Source organism: Eschrichtius robustus, chromosome 3, assembly GCF_028021215.1.
Source record: "Eschrichtius robustus isolate mEscRob2 chromosome 3, mEscRob2.pri, whole genome shotgun sequence".
NCBI lineage: Eukaryota > Metazoa > Chordata > Mammalia > Artiodactyla > Eschrichtiidae > Eschrichtius > Eschrichtius robustus.
Genome location: NC_090826.1, coordinates 25,594,649 through 25,615,022, shown reverse-complemented (window position 1 = coordinate 25,615,022; position 20,374 = coordinate 25,594,649). Strand labels below are relative to the sequence as shown.

The 20,374-nt window shown below is 42.9% G+C and overlaps 1 long non-coding RNA gene across 2 annotated transcripts; it reads left to right on the top strand.

The window, feature by feature from the left end:
• The first annotated feature begins 18,015 nt into the window (after positions 1-18,015).
• On the top strand, positions 18,016-19,975 carry LOC137760942 (uncharacterized). 2 transcript variants are annotated; one of them, XR_011073383.1, is made up of 4 exons: positions 18,016-18,171; positions 19,147-19,218; positions 19,617-19,664; positions 19,767-19,975. It is a non-coding gene; the product is annotated as an uncharacterized lncRNA (long non-coding RNA). The 2 variants fall into 2 exon arrangements; XR_011073382.1 differs by lacking the exon at positions 19,767-19,975 and having other exon boundaries at positions 19,617-19,750.
• Positions 19,976-20,374: the final 399 nt, after the last annotated feature.

The window sequence follows — 20,374 nt, the reverse complement described above, 5'->3', positions numbered from 1 at the left end:
CAAACTGCCTGTTAGTTTAGAGCCCAGCTTGTAGGGTTGTTGTGAGGATTAAAAGAGATAAAAATACAGCCAACGTTTATTGTGCTCTTACTATGGGCCAGGCCCTGGGCCCAATGCTCTAACATGGATTCATATTGAATTCTTGGAACAACTCTCTCAGCCCTGAAAACACCTAGCACAGCCCCTGGCCCAGTAGGAATTCAATGATACCTTCCCTCCCCTTATGCTCCTGATTGTCCCCTTCGTGTTGGTTCTAGCATCTATCTCCCCTGTGTTCTAGGTTCTTCAAAGTTGCACGGGGTCTCTGAGCTATTTACCCTCTTGCCTAGAAGCTGAGAAAAACCAGGCTCAGGACCCACAGAAGTTTGGAGAAGTCCTCATGGGGAGACAGGGCTCAATCAGAAGACAGCAGGTGGGAAAATAGGCATGAGGGAAGTGATGTGACTGGCATCACAGCATCTGTGTTTTTCCCCTGAGCAACTTTGGTCACTTTTAAACATCTCGAGGGATTGGGGTTTACCCGTTAGGGAAGTGAGAGAAGTAGGTGTGAGGACCAGATATAAGTTCTGGTTTTCCCTCCGATCCCCCGGCCTGCTTTCATCCTGAGGCTACTTGTCCATTATCTTTGACTCTTCCTTTCTTCTCTTTGTCCTATTAGGTGCCAGGACCCGATGATTCTCCCAGATGATTGTTGTTACCTGAAAGATTGTTTGTTGAAAGCTTTGACAAAGTTTTCTCCATCGGGATTGTAGGCAGGGACTGTATCTTTCATTGTTTGTGCTTCCAGCAACTAGATGCATGTTTAATTGAACTTAATATTAGTGATAATTTGTTCAGAGCCTCCTGTGAACCAGTTATTTTACTGATCATCACATTTTATCCTCACAACAACCTTGTGTTATAGCTACTGTTTTTATCCCTATTTTACAGAAGAGGAAAGTGTAGCTCTGAGAAGATAGGTGACTTGTCTAAGGTCATGAGGCTAGCAAATGGCTAAACGGTAAGCCAATGAGTAGCTTGGACCTCTCTTTTGAACTCCAGACTCGCATGTCCAACTGCTTATTTAACGTATCCTCTTGAATGTCCAATGGGATCTGAAAATTAACATGTCCAGGATTGAATTCCTGGTGTCCGCTCTCCCCAGCCCCCGATCAGTTAATTGCAACTGCATCTTTTAGTTGCTCGGACAGAAACCTTGAGTTATCCTTAACTTCTCTCTCTCATACACACTAGCTCCAGGCTATCAGCACACTTGGTCAACTCTACCTTCAAAATACCTACAGATTTGACCCTTTCTCACTCTCTCTACTGCTCCCTTTCTTTCTTTTCTTTTCTTTTTTTTTTTTTGGTGCCACAGGGATCAGGACCAAACCTGGGGCCCTGCAGTGGAAGCGCGGGGTCCTAACCACTGGACCGCCAGGGTATTCCCCTCTACTGCTCCCTTTCTGGTCTAAGCCATCATCATCAGTCACCTGGATTATTGTAATAGCCTCCTCGCTGGTTTTCTTGCTTCTGCCTTTGCCCTCTTTAATCTATTCTCAACAGATTCAGATGTCACCCCTCTGCTCAAAAGCTTCAACGGGTAAATTGATGAGTAAAAGCTAAAGTCCTTACTCTAAGCTACAAGGCGTTATCTGAGCTGGCTTCCTGAGACTTCTCTGACCTCATGTTCTAGTTTCCTCCTCCCTACCACTTCAGAGCCTTTGCATATGCTGTTTACTCTGCCTGGAAATCTCTTCCCCCAGATACACACATGACTTGCTTCTGGATCTCTTTCAGGTCTTTGTTCCAATGCCATCTTCTCATGAGGCTTTTCCTGGACATTCTACCCCAAATTTGACACCCTCCACTGATATTTCCTATTCTCCTTCCCTGTGCTATTTTTTTCTCTTTAGGACTTAGCACCATCTAAGATAATATATACTCTGGTTTATTACCAGTCTTCTCACTAAAATGTATGCTCCTTTATAGCAGGGGTTTGGTCAGTTTTCTTCAAAGCTGACTCTCCAACTCCTTTAGCAATGCCTGGCACATACTAGGTGCTTGCTAAATATTTGTTGAATAAACTTATGAATGAATGAATTTGGAAGGAGAAATGAGGTCTGTTGACTCATCCCATTGCTTCATGCTACCTCTCCAAACTCAATGTCTCTGTGATACACAAGTAGCTATTTGATGGTGCTCACACCAGGCCCGCAGTGCTGCTGGGGTTCTTGGGGATTAGTCAGTAAATAGCACCCTCCCTGCTTGAAAAAGTTCTGAACGATTTGATAAATAAGATGAAGAAATAAGTTATATGGAGACTAAAATAGCAACCTTATTATTGATAAAACTGATGTTGGAGGGAGTAGCTTATGTCTGTGGCTAGGTGTTCTTCCTAATATTGACCCCCAGAATTAGACCAGCTAACCACCCTTCACTGGCAGTGCCTGATGCTGTAGAGAAATAGACATAGAGAAATAGGCAGAACGCCACCTCCAGGAGGAAACGAGTGTGCAGAACTGCACATACCAGTTCTTTATCCCAAACTCAGATAGATTAAGTCATTTCTCTCCTTTAGGAGAGGAATGAGTTGGAGGCAGAGAGGAGCCAGGATTATTACGTCAATGGATGCCTTTCCCATGGAAGGGAAAGATCAGGAAGAAGTTATGAGTGTTTCCCATTTAACGATCACCAATTCTTTTTTTTTTAAGCAACAGCTTTTTTGACATATAATTCACATACAATAAAACTCACTTTTCAGTATAAAACTCAGTGATTTTTAGTATATTTACAGAGTTGTGCAATCATCACCACACTCTAATTCCAGAAGATTTTCATTGCTCCAATGTCCTTTGAAGCTCAAAAGATTTTTAATGTTTACAAAGCCCAATTTATCTATTTTTTCCTTCTGTTGCTTGTCCTTTTGGTGTCATATCTAAGAAACTATTGCATAATCCAATGTCATAAAGATTTGCTCCTATATCTTCTGCTAAGAGTTTTGTGGTTTTAGCTTTTACATTTAGGTCTATGATATATTTTGAATTAAATTGTTTATATGGTGTGAGTAGGGATCCAACTTTGTTCTCTTGCCTGTGGATATCCAGTTGTTTCCTTTGCATTCTTGTCTAAAATTAATTGAACAGGGACTTGCCTGGTGGTCCAGTGGTAAAGAATATGCCTTCCAATGCAGGGGACTCCGGTTCGATCCCTGGTCAGGGCACTAAGATCTCACATGCCCGCGGAGCAACTAAGCCCACGCACCACAACTACTGAGCTTGCACGCCTCAACTAGAGCCCGCGTGCCACAAACTACAGAGCCTATGTGCTCTGGAACCCGTGCTCCACACCACAGAGAGAAAACCCGCATGCCACAGCTAGAGAGAAGCCTGTGCCGCAACAAAAGAGCCCGCGTGCCGCAAGACCCGACGCAGCCAAAAATAAATAAAATAAATAAATGATAAATAAATATTTAAAAAATAAAATAAAATTAATTGAACATAAATGTAAAGGTTTACTTCTAGACTCTGATTTCTATTTCATTAACCTTATTTTTATTCATATGCGAGTACCACACACTGATTATTTTAGCTATGTAAGAAGCTTGAAATCCCTCCCCGCCCCAATTGTTTTGGCTATTGGCTATTCTGTGTCATTTGCATTTCCATATAAATTTTAGGATCAGCTTGTCAATTTCTGCACAAAAGCCAGCTGAGATTTTGATAGGCATTGCATTGAAACTGTAGATCAGTTTGGGGACCACTGCCATCTTACTCCCCAGAATGCCATCTGTTCATTCCAATCCATGAACAGATTTCTTTCCATTTAGGTCTTAGATATGTTTTGGGTCTTCTTTTAATTTCTTCTTTTATTTTTTTCAACAGCGTTTTGTAGTTTTCAGTGCATGTCTTATACTCCTTTTGTTAAATTTGTTCCTAAGTGTACTATTCTTCTTGATGCCATTGTAAAGAAAATTATTTTCTCAGTTTCGTTTTCAGATTGTTCATTGCTAGTTATTATGGACTGAATGTTTGTATCCCCACAAAGTTCATTCATTGAAATCCTAATCTCCAATGTGATGGTATTAGGAGGTGGGGCCTTTGGGAAATGATATGGTCATGAGGGTGAGCCCAGTGAATGGGATTAGAGCCCTTATAAAAGGGACCCCAGAGAAAACAGCTGTCTGCAACCGGAAGAGGGTCCTCACCAGAACCTGACCATGCTGACAGCCTGGTCTCAGACTTCCAGCTTCCAGAACTGTGAAAAATAAATTTCTGTTGTTTTAAAGTCACCCAATCTGTGGTATTCTATGATAGCAGCCTGAATGGACTAAGACACTAGTGTATAGAAATTCAACTGATTTTTGTGTATTGATCTTTTATCCTGCAACCTCGCTGAACTCATTTACCAGTTCTAATAGTCTTTTTTTTGTGTGTGGATTCCTTAGGATGTCCTATATCATGTCATCTGCAAATGGAAATAGACTTCTTACTTTCCAATCTAGATGCCACAATCCCCAACTCTTATTCTGTCTTTCATTCTTCTCACACATAGCCTTTAGGCCAATCTGCCTAGTGTTTTGCTTTCAGCTTAGAGTAGGAGTTGGAGACCCATGTTCCAAGCCAAGTTTTGCTGCTGATCTATTTCTGTTTCTTCAGGTATAAAATTCTTTTGAAGAAATGACAAATTATAATGAGAAAATATATATGAAAATTGTAAATGTTTTTCCCTGCATCTATTATGTACCAGGCCCTGTATTCAACAGGACCATCACAATGTTCATCCCCAGAGGGTGCCAATAATATAGAAAACAATGTAAATAATGCCATATGGAAGTGTGCAATAAGATTTTCCCGATTCCAAATGCTTATCTTCAATCCTCACAATAATGCGATGAGATTGATGTTACTAATTCCCTTTTAGAAATGAGAAAATCAGGGTTCAGAGTAGTTAAGTGACTTACTTAAGGTCATGCAACTGGTTAAGTCTCAGAGTCTGGATTTGAACCCAAGTCTTTCTGATTCTATTATATCAAACTGTCTTTTGAAAAATATTATTTTAGAAATTTAAACAAATTTTATCTTAAAAAGTAATACATACACATGGTAAATAACTTAACAGTACAAAAGGATATACAGTGAGAGTAGGTCTCTTTCTTATTGCTATCTCCAGAGACAGCCATTATTATTAATTTCTGGTATTTCCTTCCAATGTATTCTATACATATCTAAATAGATATGTATACAGTTATACAGATCCTTATTTAAGACACACACACTCACATTTATTGATGGTTACGTATCTTGCTTGTTTTTTGTTTGTTTGTTTGGTTTTTTTTTTGCTTGTTTGTTTTTTTAACTTAACAATGAATCTTGGAGATCATTCCACAGCAGCACATGAAGATCTACCTCATTCTTTTAAACAGCTGCATACTATTCCATTTTGTCCAAATGCTCCCATACTGAGGGATATTTAGATTATTTCCAGTTTTTTGCTGTTACCAACAATTCTTCAGCAATCATCCTTGTACGAATTTATTTGTACATGTCAAGCTGCCTTGGCAAATACTTGAAAAGTAATTAGAACCATACAAGAACAAGAGCTTTTATAATTAGGATGATTGCATTTATCTTCTTGCAACCCTGCCTTCTACTTTCTCAAACCTCAAGTCCAGACCATCAGTGCTCTCTAGTGGGCAGGAAAGGTCCCCATCACTGGCTCAGCACCCCACCCTCAAACAGGCCATGACCTGGGCTTAGCCAGGCTGAGTCTAATGACTGCAAGCCCATCTGGACAGTGCTGTCCACACCAAGCCAGAGACTCCCAGGAAACATTCTATTCCAACTGCTAGAGCAAGTGGTGGTGTGCAGCACACTGATGACTGCAGGGGTAGCCAGAAGTCACGACTCTGGGATGACCTTGGCCAGTCAGGATGCACTTGGTGTGCTGTTTAGCTAGATAAGGCTCTGACCTGTTCTGACCAGGAGAGGGAAGTAGTGAGCTGCCTAGCATTTCTGCCAGGCTCATGGAAGGCTCTTCTCCCTGAACAAGGAGCTTCTGTCTGGAGCAGCTCCACAGAACAGGGCAGCCAGGTAAATCTCCCTGTGCTTGAAGAAGGAAGGTATGTTAGAGGTAACCTGGTAGAACATGTGTTGAGGACAATATAGGAGAAAATAAAATCAAAGTAGCTCCCTCCCCTTATGAAAATAGTTTTATTTTTTCTCATAAATAAAATGTACACGCATTATACAAATTTCAAACAATATGTGAAAGTACAAAGAAGGAAAAAAAAAAATGCCTGAAATCCCATGCCCTGAGATAACCATTGTTCACATTTTCGGCAATATTTTTGTAACCTGCTTTTTTTTTTAAACTCGAAAAATGTTGTGAACATCCATCCTTGTCAATACCTTTAATGTTAGAGGCCTCAGGACTTGTACTTACATAAATGCTTCTTCAGTTTTTCCATCCAAGTTACCCCAAGGGCAGAGAAGATGAATGCATTGCTGGGTGAGTGGTGTGTGAGACAGTGTGTGTGGTGCTGGAATGTAAGGGAGTGGGAGAAACTTCTTTGAAATATCGAGCTTTTACCTTAAAATTTCAGACAAATTTTGCATTATACTCTATAATATTTTGCATGCTACTCCATGTTTATTTTTATTTGAAAATATTGTGTCTTTTGTTCTCCTAATCTTTATAATACTCTATTGTATGTTTGTACTATCATCTATTAACCAAAACAGTGTTGAACATTTAAGTCATTTCCAATTTTTTTCCAGTATAAACACTACTGCAATGAGCATTCTTATGCATAGGTATTTTCTCTTGCCAGATTATATCATTAGAATAGAGTTCCAGAATGGGGATTTTTAAAAATAAAGATATTCTTTCCCTCCTCAGTGCTTTTGAAAATTCGGTACAAATGATGAAAAGGGTGCTGATGGGGAGAGGGATTGTCCCTTTAAGCTTCCTTTTGTAGTCCTGGCTGGCACCTACTAGTGGCCTAGCTCTAGGCTTGGACCCAACCCCTCTTCTGCATTCAGCACAAAATGATTACATGGCTTCTTGGTGTCCAGCACTGTGCTAAGCTCTTATTTCTACCTTATCTCTTTCAGTCTTAACAACAGCCTGGTAGGGTAGGCATTATTATTCTTATTTTACAGAGGAGGAAGCCAGTTCAGTGAATCCATGCATTTTGGCCAAGGTTACACAGCTAATAATTGAATGTGTGGGTGTCTTGATTAGGAAGCCAGGGTCTTTGTCAGCCTAATAAACAGCCTTGGCTGTAGACTTGTTCCTAGGATGGTTGTCTAAAAATATTTTAGTTACAAGAAAAAAACAAAACCAAACCCCCCAAAACACTAAAGCTATTGTAAATTTTAGAAAAGGCAGGGAGGGTAATGGTGGAGGAGAGAATTATTTGAACACAGAGAAATCTCTTGGAACCCAAAAGGAGAAGTAATTAGTCTCATGAGAGATCAGGAAGCAACTCTCTCTTTTCCTGTCTCTCTCTTCTGTTCTCTCTCTCTCTCTCTCTCCCTGAGAGGTCACGGCCTCTGCTTCCATGTGTGAGTCAACCTAATTCTTCTTCAGCAGATCAGTTTCTCTGCTCCCCCACGAATGTGACCTTCTCCCAGCTGCCAATTTACATCCCCTCAGTTTAAGCATGCAGCTCAGAATGAACTAGGATCTCTCGGTCCTAAACCCAAATCCCCAGGAGAGAGAATCTGATCTGATTATGCTGCAATACACGTCTACTTCTGCTCCAACCAGTTGTGTAGTTGGGGGACAGGGTTCAGTACTAACATGGCTGTTAGTCTAGTCTGTGGGAAGGGGCCAGTTCTTAGAGAGAGGAGATCGCTGTGGGATGGGCAGATTCCTATAAAGGTGTATGTTTATGTCTGCTATGAATCCCTATCTATAGAATCCAAATATTAATCTGCTCTCTTTTGGATACGTGACAGGAACTCAACTCAAGATGACTTAAACAAAAAAAGAGAATTTACTGTCTCTAACAGAACAGTCAAGGGCTTGGATTTAGGCACAGCTAGATCTATTTGCTCAAAAAATACCATTAAGAACCTACCTCTTTCGGAGATTGGTTCAAGATGGCGGAGTAGAAGGACGTGCGCTCACTCCCTCTTTCGAGAGCACCGGAATCACAACTAACTGCTGAACAATCATCAACAGGAAGACACTGGAACTCACCAAAAAAGATACCCCACATCTAAAGACAAAGGAGAAGCCGCAATGAGATGGTAGGAGGGGTGCAATCACAATAAAATCATATCCCATAACTGCTGGGTGGGTGACTCACAAACTGGAGAACACATACCACAGAAGTCCACCCACTGGAGTAAAGGTTCTGAGCCCCATGTCAGGCTTTCCAACCTGGGGGTCCGGCAACGAGAGGAGGAATTCCTAGAGAATCAGGCTTTGAAGGCTAGCGGGATTTGATTGCAGGACTTCAACAGGACTGGGGGAAACAGAGACTCCACTCTTGGAGGGCACACACAAAGTAGTGTGCACATCAGGACCCAGGGGGAGGGAGCAGTGACCCCATAGGAGACTGAACCAGACCTACCTGCTAGTGTTGGAGGGTCTCCTGCAGAGGCTGGGGGGTGGCTGTGGCTCACTGTGGGGACAAGGACACTGGCAGCAGAAGTTCTGGGAAGTACTCCTTGGTGTGAGCCCTCCCAGAGTCTGCCATTAGCCCAACCAAAGAGCTGGGTAGGCTCCAGTGCTGGGTTGCCTCAGGCCAAACAACCAACAGGGAGGGAACCCAGCCCCACCCATCAACAGTCAAGTGGATTAAAGTTTTATTGAGCTCTTCCCACCAGAGCAACACCCAGCTCTACCCACCACCAGTCCCTCCCATCAGGAAGCTTGCAAAAGCCTCATAGATAGCCTCAGCCACCAGAGGGCAGACAGCAGAAGCAAGAACTACAATTCTGCAGCCTGTGGAAGGAAAACCACATTCACAGAAAGATAGACAAAATGAAAAGGCAGAGGACTTTGTACCAGATGAAAGAACAAGATAAAACCCCAGAGAAACAACTAAATGAGGTGGAGATAGGCAACCTTCCAGAAAAAGAATTCAGAATAATGATAGTGAAGATGATCCAGGACCTCGGAAAAAGAATGGAGGCAAAGATCGAGAAGATGCAAGAAATGTTTAACAAAGACCTAGAAGAATTAAAGAACAAACACCTAGAATAATGAAAGAACAAACAAACAGACATGAGCAATACAATAACTGAAATGAAAAATATACTAGAAGGAATCAGTAGCAGAATAACTGAGGCAGAAGAATGGATAAGTGACCTGGAAGACAGAATGGTGGAATTCACTGCCGCAGAACAGAATAAAGAAAAAAGAATGAAAAGAAATGAAGACAGCCTAAGAGACCTCTAGGACAACATTAAACGCAACAACATTCGCATTATAGGGGTCCCAGAAGGAGAAGAGAGAGAGAAAGTACCCGAAAAAATATTTGAAGAGACTATAGTCGAAAACTTCCCTAACATGGGAAAGGAAATAGCCACCCAAGTCCAGGAATGCAGAGAGTCCCAGGCAGGATAAACCCAAGGAGAAACATGCCAAGACACATAGTAATCAAACTGACAAAAATTAAAGGCAAAGAAAAATTATTGAAAGCAACGAGGGAAAAATGACAAATAACATACGAGGGAACTCCCATAAGGTTAACAGCTGACTTCTCAGCAGAAACTCTACAAGCCAGAAGGGAGTGGCATGACATATTTAAAGTGATGAAAGGGAAGAAACTACAACCAAGATTACTCTACCTGGCAAGGATCTCATTCAGATTCAATGGAGAAATCAAAAGCTTTACAGACAAGCAAAAGTTAAGAGAATTCAGCACCACCAAACCAGCTCTACAACAAATGCTTAAGGAACTTCTCTAAGTGGGAAACACAAGAGAAGAAAAGGACCTACACAAACAAACCCATAACAATTAAGAAAATGGCCATAGGAACATACATATCGATAATTACCTTAAACGTGAATGGATTAAATGCTCCAACCAAAAGACACAGGCTCGCTGAATGGATACAAAAACAATACCCATATATATGCTGTCTACAAGAGACCCACTTCAGACCTAGGGACACATACAGACTGAAAGTGAGGGGATGAAAAAAGATATTCCATACAAATGGAAATCAAAAGAAAGCTGGAGTAGAAATACTCATATCAGATAAAATAGACTTTAAAATAAAGAATGTTACAAGAGACAAGGAAGGACACCACATAATAATCAAGGGATCGATCCAAGAAGAAGATATAACAATTATAAATATATATGCATCCAACATAGGAGCACCTCAATATATAAGGCAACTGCTAACAGCTCTAAAAGAGGAAATCGACAGTAACACAATAATAGTGGGGGACTTTAACATCTCACTTACACCAATGGACAGATCATCCAGACAGAAAATCAATAAGGAAACACAAGCTTTCAATGACACAGTAGACCAGATACATTTAATTGATATTTATAGGGCATTCCATCCAAAAACAGCAGATTACACTTTCTTCTCAAGTGTGCATGGAACATTCTCCAGGATAGATCACATCTTGGGGTCACAAATCAAGCCTCAGTAAATTTAAGAAAATTGAAATCATATCAAGCATCTTTTCTGGCCACAACACTATGAGATTAGAAATCAATTACAGGGGAAAAAACGTAAAAAACACAAACACGTGAGGCTAAACAGTACATTACTAAATAACCAAGAGATCACTGAATAAATCAAAGAGGAAATAAAAAAATACCTAGACACAAATTACAACGAAAACACAACGATCCAAAACCTATGGGATGCAGCAAAAACAGTTCTAAGAGGGAAGTTTATAGCAGTACAAGCCTACCTCAAGAAACAAGAAAAATCTCAAATAAACAATCTAACCTTACACCTAAAGGAACTAGAGAAAGAAGAACAAACAAAACCCAAAGTTAGTGGGAATGTAAATTGATACAGCCACTATGGAGAACAGTATGGAGGTTCCTTAAAAAACTAAAAATAGAACTACCATACGACCCAGCAATCCCACTACTGGGCATATACCCTGAGAAAACCATAATTCAAAAAGAGTCATGTACCAAAATGTTCATTGCAGCTCTATTTACAATAGCCAGGACATGGAAGCAACCTAAGTGTCCATCATTGGATGAATGGATAAAGAAGATGTGGCACATATATACAATGGAATATTACTCAGCCATAAAAAGAAACAAAATGGAGGTATTTGTAGTGAGGTGGATGGAGTTAGAGTCTGTCATACAGAGTGAAGTAAGTCAGAAAGAGAAAAACAAATACAGTATGCTAACACATATATATGGAATCTAAGGAAAAAAAAAAAAAAGGTCATGAAGAACCTAGTGGCAAGACAAGAGTAAAGACACAGACCTACTAGAGAATGGACTTGAGGATATGGGGAGGGGAAGGGGTAAGATGTGACAGGGTGAGAGAGTGGCATGGACATATATACATTACCAAATGTAAAATAGATAGCTAGTGGGAAGCAGCTGCATAGCACAGGGAGATCAGCTCAGTGCTTTGTGACCACCTAGAGGGGTGGGAGAGGGAGGGTGGGAGGGAGGGAGACGCAAGAGGGAAGAGATATGGGAACATATGTATATGTATAACTGATTCACTTTGTTATAAAGCAGAAACTAACACACCATTGTAAAGCAATTATACTCTAATAAAGATGTTAAAAACAAACAAACAAACAAAAACCCCGAAGTTAGTAGATGGAAAGAAATCATAAGGATCAAAGCAGAAATAAATGAAATAGAAACAAAGAAAACAATAGCAAAGATCAATAAAACTAGAAGCTGGTTCTTTGAGAAGATAAACAAAATTGATAAACCTTTAGCCAGACTCATAGAGAAAAAGAGGAAGAGGACTCAAATCAATAAAATTAGAAATGAAAAAGGAGAAGTTACAACAGACACTGCAGAAATACAAAGCATCCTAAGAGACTACTACAAGCAACTCTAAGCCAATAAAATGGACAAATTCTTAGAAAGGTATAACCTTCCAAGACTGAACCAGGAAGAAATAGAAAATATGAACAGACCAATCACAAGTAATGAAATTGAAACTGTGATTAAAAATCTTCTAACAAACAAAAGTTCAGGACCAGATGGCTTCACAAGTGAATTCTATCAAACATTTAGAGAAGAGCTAACACCCATCCTTCTCAAACTCTTCCAAAAAATTGCAGAGGAAGGAACATTCCCAAACTCATTCTATGAGGCCACCATCACCCTGATACCAAAACCAGACAAAGATACTACAAAAAAAGAAAATTACAGACCAATATCACTGATGAATACAGATGCAAAAATCCTCAACAAAATACTAGCAAACAGAATCCAACAACACATTAAAAGGATCATACACCACGATCAAGTGGGATTTATCCCAGGGATGCAAGGATTCTTCAATATACGCAAATCAATCAATGTGATACACCATATTAACAAATTGAAGAAGAAAAACCATATGATTATCTCAATAGATGCAGAAAAAGCTTTTGACAAAATTCAACACCCATTTATGATAAAAAACTCTCCAGAAAGTGGGCATAGAGGGAACCTACCTCAACATAATAAAGGCCATGTACAACAAACCCACAGCAAACATCATTCTCAATGGTGAAAAACTGAAAGCATTTCCTCTAAGAACAGGAACAAGACAAGGATGTCCACTCTCACCACTATTATTCAACATAGTTTTGGAAGTCCTAGCCACGGCAATCAAAGAAGAAATAGAAATAAAAGGAATACAAATTGGAAAAGAAGAAGTAAAACTGTCACTGTTTGCAGATGACATGATACTATACATAGAGAATCCTAAAGATGCCACCAGAAAACTACTAGAGCTAATCAATGAATTTGATAAAGTTGCAGGATACAAAATTAATGCACAAATGTTGGAGAGGATGTGGAGAAAAGGGAACCCTCTTGCACTGTTGGTGGGAATGTAAACTGATACAACCACTATGGAGAACAGTATGGAGGTTCCTTTAAAAACTAAAAATAGAACTACCATACCACCCAGCAATCCCACTACTGGGTATATACCCAGAGAAAACCATAATTCAAAAAGACACGTGCACCCCAATGTTCATTGCAGCACTATTTACAATAGCCAGGTCATGGAAGCAACCTAAATGCCCATCGACAGACGAATGGATAAAGAAGATGTGGTACATATATACAATGGAATATTACTCAGCCATAAAAAGGAACAAAACTGGGTCATTTGTAGAGGTGTGGATGGATCTAGAGACTGTCATACAGAGTGAAGTAAGTCAGAAAGAGAAAAATATCATATATTAACGCATATATGTGGAACCTAGAAAAATGGTACAGATGAACCGGTTTGCAGGGCAGAAATAGAGACACAGATGTAGAGAACAAATGTATGGACCACAAGGGGGGAAAGTGGGGGTGGTGGTGGTGGTGGGATGAATTGGGAGATTGGGATTGACATGTATACACTAATATGTATAAAGTAGATAACTAATAAGAACCTTCTGTGTAAAAAAATAAATAAAATAAAATTTAAATGATAAAAAAAAGAACCTATCTCTTTCAATTTCTCAGACCTTTTTCTGTGTTTGCTTCCTTCCTAGGTAAGCTTTCTCGGTGGCAATATGGCCACTAGTAGCTCTAGGCCTGTATTCTCATGACTTAGCTTCCTCTGAGGAAAGCAAATTTCTCCTTTCCAATCCTTTCAACTCTTATTGGCTTTGATTGAGTTATAAGCCCATCTTGAACCAATCACTGTGGCCAGGGGTTAGTTTCCTCTAATTGGCTAGCCCTGGGTCACATGACCATTCCTAGCACTCAGGTGGGGCAGCCACATTGTGTAGGGGAAGGACAGTTTCCCTAAGGAAAAATGGGGAGCTCTTAACAGAGATTCCAGAACCTACTATTTTAAAACAGTGAATTAGATTTGCACCAATAACCTCCTACATATGTTAAAGAATCCTGGTGGAGGGACATCCTGGTGGTTAAGAATCTGCCTGCCAGTGCAGGGGACATGGGTTCGAGCCCTGGTCTGGGAAGATCCTACATGCCGTGGAGTAACTAAGCCCATGAGCCACAGCTACTGAGCCTGCGCTCTAGAGCCTGCGAGCCACAACTACTGAGCCCGTATGCCACTACTGAAGCCCGCGCGCCTAGAGCCCGTGCTCCGTAACAAGAGAAGCCACCGCAGTGAGACGCCCGCGCACCACAACGAAAAGTAGTCCCTGCTCGCCGCGACTAGGGAAAGCCTGCGTGCAGGAACGAAGACCCAATGCAGCCTAAATAAATAAATAAATAAATAAAATTTATATATTAAAAAAAGAATCCTGGTGGAGGATGAGGAGATGCCGTTCAGTTTTTTATTCAGTATATGTTTATTGAGGGTTTTATATGTGTGCAACAGTGTACTAGGCTCAGGGGATAAAATAGTGAATGAGATGGACAAGTCCTTGCTGTCATGGAGCTTAAATTCCAGTAGTGTACCAACAAATAAATGTTTCTTGAGCACTTACTATGTACAAAACACTGTGTTCCAACTCTACTTCTTTCCCCTCCCTTCCGTACAAAGAGAGAGAAAATGTGGCCTTTCCCTCTAGCAGTCTACAATATACCAAGGCAGATAAAATAGTGATAAGTAATAAGAACAAATGGTAAGTGCCCAGAGTTATACAAACAAGAAAATGCTCTGAGACAGGGCTGTGCTGAGGAGGAATACTACTGCTACTAATGGCAATAATAATAATAATGGCTAACACTCATTCAGTGCTTACTGGGTACCAGGCACTGTGCTAAGAGCTTTCTGACCAATATCTCCTTTAACCCCAATAACAACCCTATTAAGAAAGTACCCCATTTTACAGAGGAACGAACCAGGGCTCAGAAAGGTGAAGTCAATTGCCCGAGAGCACACAGCCAGGGGTCAGAGTCAGCGCTTGAACCCAGGTCTCTTTGACTTCAGAGTCCATAAGTTTAACTCTCACATAGTTCTGGGCCTGGAAAGAGGGGCAGTAGGTTTGGGGCCAGGACAGGTGGGCCTATAGTGTACCTGGGGTGGGGATGGGGGCGCAGAGGGCAAGGAGCCGGGAGGAACAGCCTTTGTTCTTCTGTCTACACAGAGGGCTTTCTCTGCTTCTCCATACACATGGCAGAAAGTGGCCGTCCCCAGCTTTGGGTCCAGTTCCTAACCCTCACTCCCTGGTACCAATTACAAACTGGCAGCCCTGTAGGTCAAATATGATGCACAAGATATTCTTAGCCTGTGGCATTAAAAAAATGAATTAGTGCCCAATATTTGAAAATTTGGAAATTTCACATAAAAATATGGAAAATCAGAATATCTGACAAGTCTGGGCCTATATTCCCATGGCAACCATCTGCCAGAGCAGAGTAGCAGCTGCTGTCATGAGACAAGGGCCGAACTCTCCATTTGCCACCATCGCTTGTTCCCCATTGTCTCTCCTTGGGCTTTTCCACTCATTGTCATTACTGATGTGACCCTGGGGGGCATTTGGACTACAGTCACTACGTCCCAATTTCAGAGTCCCAGAATACAGAGTTCAGCTCAGCTTGGGTCAAATGTACACCTCTGGTTCAAACACTGTGATGATCACAAGGCAGGCTTTGGTGAGGTCAACATGAGTCTAAGGGCACCTCTTCAGTGAGGTCTGTAGGCAACAGTGGGTCTCAGGAAAAGGACTGCAGTTGGATAGACACTCCCAGACAAGTCTAGTACAAAGGGGGAAGAAATTAAGGCTGAGAGCCTACTTATAAGACATGTAATAATCTAGGCTTCAGGTCATGATGAAGGTCTGAACTGAACCAGAAACGGTGGGAATGGAGGAGAAAGGAGGAGATTTATAAGATGCCAAGAGCATGGTGATTTGTGGGCAGGGCAGGGAGATGGCAAAGAAGACGTTTGAGCCTCTGGGTAACAGGGTAACAGGGTAAAAGGTGGTGTCATTCATCAAGATGGGGAACCCAGGGGGAGGAGCAGGTTTGGGAGGAAGGAAGAGTTGGGTTTGGGGCCTGTTGAGCTTGCTGTGCCTGGGGTCATGCAAATAGAGCTGCTTAGTGGCATTTGGGGGAAGATCTGTGCTGGAGATATGGTCTGGAAAGTGACCAGCAAAGAGGTGCAAGTTAAAGACCTGGGCACAGATTAAACCTGGGAAGGGGCAAGAAGATAGGAAGGGAAGAGAGCTAAAAGCAGAGCCACAAGGAGCAACGCCGAGCAGGGAGAGCAGCCAGCAACCAGAGTGCTGGTCACAGAGGGAGGAGGAGAACCAGGGGGCTGTGGCCTCAGAGAAGGCCAGGAGGGAGAGTTTCAAGAAGGGAGTGGTCAGAGTGTTTAGAGAGGGCAAGAAGGAAAGGTCTGGAGACAGTCTTTTGGATTTGGCAACTAAGAAGCCATTGATGAGTGTGATGGGAGTGGAGTGGTTGGGCCGAAGGCAAGGCGCAGGGGCTGAGAAATGATTGGGCAGGGAGGATGGGAGGCAGGGTGTCGACTCTGCCTAGGACCGGGGTGCAGCGGGAAGGAGAGAGTTTGTCCACGGGCAAAGAGTTTGTGTCAAACAAGATTCCATGGGAAGGCCTGGCTGCAGGCTAGAGACCCAGGTGTAGCTGATGTCTTATTCTGTGTACAGGAGAGCCTGGGAAGGACTCAGGTGCTGGGTGCTGTCGTGTTTGTGGAGCCTGAATGAAAGCTCATCCTAGGGGCCAGGAGAGGGAAATTGCCCTGAGAGTAGGCCCAGGCTTTGTGGCTGGGTTTTGCTGGGTTTTCCCCACTCTGCATCTAGTTTCCTTGATCCACTGATTATCTCAGGCTGGCTTTGCTGAATGACTCAGGAGCTTAAGCAAGCTCTGCTTACTTGGTTTCACAGCTCTGGGGGAGGGGCAGTCGGATGCTTTCCTGATAACTGGGAAACAGTCATTAGATACTGAAAGAAGGACAATTAGGCCTCAGCTTCAGGAAAATAAGAGAGAGACGGGGGAGGGAGGGAGAGGGAGAGAGGTAAAGGGAGAGGGAAAAGAAGACAGGAAAAAAAAAAAGAAGGCTCTCTAAGCAGGAAAGAATTTTAGTGCCTGGATCTGGAAGCAAACAGCTGATGCTGGGATCCTTTGCCTCTCTGCCTCCTGCTGTGTCTTAATAAAAATAAAAATAACAATATGTAACAGTTACTGAGTGCTTTCACCCTGGCCAGGCACTGTTCTAAGGGCCTACAGGCTTTATCTCTGAAGTCTACTACTTTGACTATCCCGTTTGACATGAGGAAGTTGAGAGTTAGAGAGGTGAAGTCACTTGCCTGGGGCATCCAGCCAGTAACGGGAAGTTCTGAGAAGTGACTGCCAGAAGCCTGTGTTCTTTGCCCTGTGCAGCTCTGCACTTCTGAGGATGTCTCTGGGTGACACAGCAAGGCTGTGGGATTGGCGAGGGGCCTCCCAAATGAAGATCCTCAGCAAATACCTGGAAAACAAACCTCTCCAGCTCGGATTTCTACTGAGAAGGAAGGGACAGGATCCTCTCAGCTTGTTCTGAGGCTCCTTGTCACCTGAGACCCTCTTCCAGGGCTCCCTCCCCCGAGCTTCTAAGCTCAGGGATAAAGGGCCTATTCATCGGTCCTCCCAGAGCTGGTCTGGAAGTGGTCTGGCAGCAGCCAGTGGTTAGTCCCCCCTCCTCGAGCCTGTCTTCCCTGCCCCTCCCTCTGGACTTGACACCTGGTATCTCTTTCTCCTGTCCATGAGCCCAGGGTGCGTGAGGCCCAGGCTGGCACGGTATCTCTTTCTCCCTAAACTGTCCCCAAAGCAGGCACAATTTTGTGTGCTGCCCGCCCCCACTGTCAGTGCACTCTTCCAAGGGTTCCTGTGGAATCCAGGCTCCAGTAAACACCCAAAGAGGAGGAAGTGGGCCAAGCAATGAGCCTGAGATTGCATCAGGGCTGACGCACTCCCTGCCTTTTCCCCCACCTCAGTCTCCAGAGGAGCTCCTTGGGGCCAGGCCCAGCCCAGGAGAGAGGCTCAGGCCAAGGTGAAGAAGGGGATGCTGGGGAGGGATGCAAATTAAATTGCACTCTCCTTGGCTTGGGAAAGAAACAGCCAACAGATTTGAAAGCTGGAGATGATGCAAGGTGAGTCATTGGAGGAGAGGGTCCAAAGAAGCTGGGAAAGTAACATTTACAGAGTGCCTACCAGGTGCCATGTGACAATAATAACAATACCATCTGACTTAGGGACACATCAGGCACTAGATCAGGAGATTCTGTAATAAGAAGTAACCAGCACTTTATTGTGTGCTGGTGCTATGTGGTTCACCTGTGTTATCCCATCTAATTCTAGCAACACTTATGAGTTGTGTGATTATGATGATTCTTTTACAGGTGAGGAAAGTGAGACTCAGAGGGGTTAAAGTCCAGAATTATCTCTCAGTTGATCATTGAAGAGTCAGGGTTTGGATCCAAGTCTATCTGTTCTTTGATTCATCATTCTATATTAATTAATGTAATTTTTCTCAACAGGAGTAGGGTAGTTATTATTAGCTTTGGTTTATAGATGGGGAAACTGAGGCTCAGGAAAGTGAGTTGACATGCCTGAGGTCACAGTGCAAATCTCAACTCTTGTCAGCCTTAATTTGAGGCTCTCATGCTGAATTCTTTGGGCCCAAGAGGAAGGAACTCTTGCTAGAGTGCTCCTAAGAGTCCTTTTCAATGCAGTGTGAGTCACATATTGTTTCTCCCCTCCCTGCAAGGTCACCTCTCTGGGCAGTGATAGAATTGACACCTGCCTCTGTGAAGTCACTTGTCACACTGGCTTGTGGCTGCTGACCCAGCTTTCCCTCTGGACTGCCAGCTCTCTGACGGCCAACTCTGGCTATTCAGTCACCTCTCTGTACTGCTAGTGCCTGGCCCAGAGGAGGGCTTGTTGGAATGAATAAATGGATTCAGTTGAGGAGCTGGGATTTGAACCTAGGCCTTATTGGGTTCCCTCACCCTGCTGCAGGCCCCTCTCACCAGTGAGGCCTAGTTACGCAAGCTGCAAAGCAAATAGCCAAGGCAGGAGGTCAGCTGATTTGAATCCTTTCCCTCTCCTCCCCTTCCCTTTTCTAGAAGCCAAGGAGAAACATGAAAACTCAAATGTGCCCTGAACCAGTCTCAACCCCCAAGTCAAGGAATGTAAAGGTGAGGAGTTGCCATGGTAACAGCAGAGCCAGGTGTGCTGGCGACTACTCAGTTCCTGCAGGGAAGTACTGCCTGGTGCCTGTCTGAGGGTTTACTGCTTCTGGCTACAGGGGAGCCGCATTTCATTTGTTCCTCTTGATGTGACCTTACAGGAGACTTTTGCTTTTCATTGCTTCCATTTTCTTCTAAGTGAAAGGGGAGGAAAAAAAATCCCCTCCCCACCTGCTCAGAGAAATGCTAGAAAAACACCAGCAGTCCCATCAGAGGCTCTGCCGCTGCTGGTCATGAAACCCCATCATCACTTAAATTGCTCTATTTTAAAGGTTTGTGAAAACTGCACCAAATTGATTTTTCCCATATCACTTCTATCTGTTATTTCTGTGGTTTCTCTTCTTCAGTGCTGCATTTTCTGGGAGCAAGAGAGCAAGTCTATATGGAAACTTGAGGTACTCTGATGTGGTTTGGGAACCAAAAAATAAAAGTGTTTAAGAGAGTACCAGGGGGCTTCCCTGGTGGCACAGTGGTTGAGAGTCTGCCTGCCAATGCAGGGGACACGGGTTCGAGCCCTGGTCTGGGAGGATCCCACATGCCGTGGAGCAACTGGGCCCGTGAGCCACAACTACTTAGCCTGCGCGTCTGGAGCCTGTGCTCCGCAGCAAGAGTGGCCGCGATAGTGAGAGGCCCGCGCACCGCGTTGAAGAGTGGCCCCCACTCGCCGCAACTAGAGAAAGCCCTCGCACAGAAACGAAGACCCAACACAGCTAAAAATAATACAAAATAAATAAATTAATTAATTAAAAAAAAAAAAAGAGAGTACCAAGTTTTTTTCTTTCTTTTACTTACTCACATACTTATGTTTTTTTTTTTTTTTTTACCTTGGGTCTGTTGAAAAAGATTTGGCTCACAGAATGAAAACTTAATTTAGCTTCAGGTCACAATCACTGTTGAGCAGAGAATCTTATAATCACAAGGATGGAAAGAGCCTTAGAAGTCACCTGGCTCAGAGGTCCCAGAAGTTTAAAAAGTAAGGAGGAGGGCTTCCCCGGTGGCACAGTGGTTAAGAATCCGCCCGCCAATGCAGGGGACACGGGTTCGAGCCCTGGTCGGGGAAGATCCCACATGCCGCAGAGCAACAAAGCCCATGAGCCACAACTAC